We start from the raw sequence: 6,000 nt of genomic DNA, 5'->3' as shown, positions 1-6,000 counted from the left end.
TGATAAGTTTTAAACAATAGAAGTTTCACTTAGATCTGTAGAAAAATCTGTTAGTGATAAAAGTCCTAAGCTATCTGTTCTTTTGAATAAGTAGTCTCATCAATTCTCACTGCACTAGTCTCATGACTTTTGAGAGTCAGAGTTCCCTCACAAGGATTACTAAATCCATACATTCATCTACCTCTCCTTTTGCCAGGAAGGATCCTGCCTCTCTTATTCTTTGTTTTTCACTCAATCTTTTTTCTTATTCTCACATGAAAGGCTCAAATGTTGTTTGACCTACGAAAATAAGAGGTGGCTGAGAAGAGGTAATCTGTGATCATATGATTAGAGGAAGACCATATAGGGCTAATCATACTCATTTCACCAGAAAAAAAAAGAGTGCGTAAGCATCTATGACTGGGGTCACAGTTTGACGCACAAATTACTCTGTGGTTGTGACAGTGTGTTGTCCTCCACTTGTAGTGAGAACCTCCATTGGAATTGGAGAGGATTTGACTGGGTTACTGTCATGTACACCAGCCTCAAACCTTTGTGCACCTTGCAGAGCACTGTCACATAAATGTGATAAGATTGCCCTTTTTATAACATTGTCATAGGCAATTGTTCTTCTAGCTTTGACTAATGAGACAGCTTCTGCTAGAGTTATGAGGGGAGTTGTTCCTTCTTGAGGAACCTCCAATTGAATTGAAGAGGATTTAGATAGCTCCCCCTCAGGAGTACTACCCTCAAACCTATCAGTCTGTTAAGACTGTTTTGCACATGAAGGTGCATGAGAAACATTCATGAAATATTCTCTAAACTGATAAACTTTCATGTCTGGTGGATTCTTTTCTCAAACAACTGAATCAATCTGAAGGTCATAAAGATATTGCTGTCCTTTTATAAAATAGGTGGCTTTTGAAAGTCACCTGAGTGGGATTGTGTTTGTGTTTGTGTTGCTGTTGTTGTTCCATATTTAATGAAAGTTCTGATTCTTGTCTGAAAGTTCTAGTTTGTGTTTGTGTTGTTGTGCATGGGTAAACCACAGTTTGGTTTTGAAATGTTTTAGCTGCAGTGTAACACAAATACCTGTTGATTGAAACTTGATTCTCCTGTTATTGTCTGAGTGGATTGTGTTGAACCTGTAATGCATTGAACATATTTATCTGTATTGATTAGGCATAACCATTGAGACATACAGTTGCATACATTATGACAGGAAAACTAATAATCAATCAATTTGTAAACACAAGGCAATCATGACATAAACAATCAAGCAACAAAAACAAATTGATAAAGAAGAAGATAATTTCATTAATATTAAACATAGAGTACATTAAGATGCAGATTACATAAAGTAAATCCTAATCCTAACTACTCTAATTTAGACTTCTTCTTCTCAGCCTCCAACCTCCTTGCCCTGCGCTGGTAAGCCCTGGACATGGAGTGTGCAAGAGAGATGATCCTCTCCTGCAACTCCAAAGCAGCAAGGCGTTGCTGCTCAGCCTCCCTTGCTCGCCTCTCCTGCTCGAAAAAGGCTTTCATCTCAAAAAAAAGAATGTCAACTTGATCATCCCACGAGAGTCCGTAAAAGACCTTAAGTGGAACATCAAAGGGGCTGTAAACTACCCCCTTGATGCGGACACGAAGTCCGAAGGGATCAAAATACACCAAATCATCATCCAAATGATGAACCGGTAGATAAGCTCCATTAACAAGTCTGTAGAAGACTGGGGCATCCATTTGAATGAGAGAAAGAGAGATGAACAGAAGGTGAGTTTGAAATTTGATGTTTTTGTTGAGAGTAGAAGAGTGATGAGTGATAAAGAGTGAAGCGTTTTAATTTATAGATGGAGTAAAGATAGAAACTAAGAGACTCTTGAGTTGCCTGGATAATAGGAGTAATAATCACATAAGCCTACTAGACAGCTAGAAATGACTAGTGACTATTCCCCATGCAGGTACTCAAGAATATTAGTTTATATTAAAAAGTAACTATTTCCCATGCAAATAAGCGTGTACTCCCTACACAAAAAGTAACTCTCCCTATTAGCAAGCAATCATATATGATTATCACTATCAGCATACGCAAAACAACACAAATAATGTACTAGTCTACTAACATTGGACTAACATATTTCCACGTAAGCAAGAAATTATATAAGCACGCAAATGTGTCAATAAGTCAGAGAAATTTAGAGACTAAGTATGTTAAAAGTATTTTTATGAACAGAATTTATGAATTAAATTTGTTCAGTTTTTCATACTTTTTGCTTCTTTTGATCTGTTATTTATTAAGTTCACATACTGAAGATATGACGTAATAAATATTCAGTTTACTTAGAGTTTTGAGAAATTCCAAGTTAATATTAATGGAGAAGTCTGGGTATTTATAGAAAAAGTAAAATACTTATCGAGAAGTCAAATAAACATTTGATATTAAACTTATCGAGAAGTAATTTTAAATATGAAAAAGGTACATTCGAAAAGTCAAGTGACTTATCGAGAACTCTGATAAATGCCCAGTTTGTCCAAAAAGGACTAAAATAATTCTAATTTATTTGAATTGAATCAAATTATAATCAGAATAAATTTTCCAAAAGTATTTGTCTAAAATAATTCATTGAATTAAATTATTTTAGTTCTAAGTTATTGATAAGTCTCAAAATATCCTTGTCGAGAACTCTGTGAATTAACACTATTAGAGAACTCTACATGGTCTTATCGATAAGTCATAATAGAGCTTATCGAGAAGTCATTCGAGAAGCCTGTAGACAGACTTATCGAGGACTCCCTCGAGAACACTAAAATGACTTGTCGATAAGTCATTTTGACTTATCGAGAACTCAGTTCTCTATACCTTTGAGTACTGTTTATCTGCCTTGTGCTAATTTTTACACATTTAAGATGTAAATTAACAACTAAGGAGTTTACTTAGAATTTGAAATATTCTAAGTTAATTTTTGAGTTTTTAAAGAAAAATAAATATACAGAGCTTCTGAAATATTTATAATTCATATTTCAGTTAATTTCCAATTAAATCAAACTGGGTTGATTTATTAGAAATTAATCTGCTGCAAAACATTAGCTGAGTTCTTGCCTTAGGATGAAGAATTGAGCATTCCAATTTCACTCACAAGTCTAGTGAAGGTTGCTTCATCCAAAGGTTTAGTAAAAATATCAGCTAATTGTTTTTCTGTTGGAACAAAAATGAGCTCAATGGTACCATTTACAGCATGTTCCCTGATAAAATGGTACCTAACATCAATGTGCTTTGTTCTAGAATGATTAGCTGGATTAGCTACTATAGATATGGCACTAGTATTGTCACACATAATAGGAATTTTGTGTAACACTAGACCATAGTCCATTAGCTGATTTCTAATCCAAAGTACTTGAGCACAACAACTTCCAGCAGCTATATATTCAGCCTCAGCTGTGGAAGTTGACACAGATTGTTGTTTCTTACTATACCAGGACACAAGTCTTTGACCAAGAAATTGACAGCTTCCACTAGTACTTTTCCTATCAACCTTGCATCCAGCAAAATCTGCATCTGTGTATCCAACAGCTTCAAAACCAGTTCCCTTAGGATACCATAATCCCAAGTTTGGAGTTCCCTTTAAGTATCTGAAAATCCTTTTGACAGCCATCAAATGTGATTCCTTTGGATTGGCTTGAAATCTGGCACATAGACAAGTAGCAAACATGATGTCTGGTCTACTAGCAGTCAAATACAGCAATGATCCAATCATCCCTCTATAGCTTGAAATATCCATATTCTTGCCTTTCTTGTCTTCATCCAACTTGGTTGCAGTAGACATTAGTGTAGATGCAGGTGAGCGATCCACCATACCAAATTTTTTCAATAAGTCATTCACATATTTGGTTTGGCTGATGAAAATACCATCACTTCTTTGACTAACTTGAAGGCCAAGGAAGTAACTCAATTATCCCATCATGCTCATTTCATACTCACTCTGCATTAGCCTAGAGAATCTTTGACAAAGCTTTTCATTTGTAGATCCAAAGATGATATCATCCACATAGATTTGAACTAGGATCATATCTTCACCATGCTTCTTGTAGAAGAGAGTCTTATCAATAGTACCTCTAGTAAAACCATGTTTGAGTAGAAATTCTGACAGTGTGTCATACCAGGCTCTTGGTGCCTGTTTCAATCCATATAGAGCCTTAAGTAATTTGTAAACAAAGTTAGGAAATTCTGGATCTTCAAAGCCAGGTGGCTGTTGCACATAAACTTCTTCTTCTAATTCACCATTGAGAAAAGCACTCTTGACATCCATTTGATACACCTTGAAATTTGAGTGTGCAGCAAATGCCAGAAAGATTCTTATTGCTTCTAGTCTTGCAACAGGAGCAAAAGTCTCATCATAGTCAATTCCCTCTTCTTGTGAGTAGCCTTTAGCAACCAACCTTGCTTTGTTTCTAGTAACAATTCCATTTTCATCCATTTTGTTCATGTACACCCACTTACTTCCAATTATGCTTCTATTCTTTGGTGCAGGGACTAATTTCCAAACTTTGTTTCTCTCAAACTGATTCAGCTCCTCCTGCATAGCACATATCCAGTCAGGATCCAATAGGGCTTCTTCAGTTTTCTTGGGCTCTACTTGAGATAGAAAACATGCATGTAGGCATTCATTAGCAGTTGCACTTCTAGTTCTCACACCAGCTGAGGGATCACCAATAATAGCTTCTACTGTATGACTCTTATCCCACTTTCTGGTGTGTGTCTGTTGTGCCTTCATCATTTCCTTCAGTATTACCATGACTGTCATTTCCATTTTCTCCTTCTCCCCCTGAGTTTGTGCCATCAAATTCAGGTGTCTGGAGAGAGCTTTCATTTCCATGATTTTGTTCAGAGGTTTCTTCATTTGTCACTTGTTGTGTCACAACTTCATCTTCCTCATCAGAATCACTATCAATGGTTAGGTTTTCAAATGCAAGGGCTTCAGCATCATTTACATCAAGGCATTTTAAGCCTGGACACTTGTCATCATCAAAAGTCACATATGTGCTTTCCATAATTTTCTTTTGATCAATCACATAAACTTTGTAGGCTGTTCTTTCCAATGAATATCCCAGAAAAATTGCTTCAAAAGCTTTAGAGTCAAATTTTCCCACATATTCAGAGTTGTTTTTTAGAATATAACACTTGCTTCCAAACACATGTAGATGTTTCACTGTAGGCTTCCTGTTAGACATGATTGAGTAGGGTGATTTGCCATGAGCTTTGTTGATGAGATATCTGTTTTGAGTGTAGCATGTAGTATTAACAGCCTCTTCCCAAAAACTAGTTGGCCACTGAGCATCTTGTAGCAAAGTTCTAGCAGCTTCAACCAATGTTCTATTTTTCCTTTCAACTCCATTCTGTTGAGGTGTTTTAGCTGCTGAAAATTCTTGAACAATGCCTTTGCTTTTGCAGAATTCACTTAATATTGAGTTTCTGAATTCTGTTTCATTATCACTCCTCAATCTTTTCACACTAACTTTTCATTCAGCTTGCTTCTCAATTTTCTTGATGTGCTCAATTATAATGTTTGGAGTTTCATCTTTAGAGTACATGAACTCAACCCAAGTGTATCTTAAAAAATCATCAACCATGACAAGGGCATATTTGTTCCTTAAAATTGACAAGACATTTACTGGCCTAAACAAGTCCATGTGAATAAGTTACAGAGGTGCACTTATGGAATTCACAGATTTTGACTTGTGACTTGATCTTTTCATCTTTCCTTTCTGACAAGCTTCACAAACTTCCAGTTGAGTAAATTCCAAACTGGGCATGTCTCTCACAAGCTCCTTCTTGAATAAGGTGTTGATTGCTTTGAAATTCAAGTGAGATAGCTTTTTATGCCACAGTTTGCTTTGCTCTTCTAATGCCTTGGTGTAGAAACAACACACCCCTTCCTTATTTGTTAAGTCTAAGTCTGCAACAAACAAGCTTCCCTTTCTTACTCCCTTAAGAGCAATTTCACCAGTCTTTTCTAATAA

Source organism: Apium graveolens, chromosome 9 (assembly GCF_009905375.1).
Source record: "Apium graveolens cultivar Ventura chromosome 9, ASM990537v1, whole genome shotgun sequence".
Classification (NCBI taxonomy): Eukaryota; Viridiplantae; Streptophyta; class Magnoliopsida; order Apiales; family Apiaceae; genus Apium; species Apium graveolens.
Note: the sequence above shows the minus strand (reverse complement) of the source record.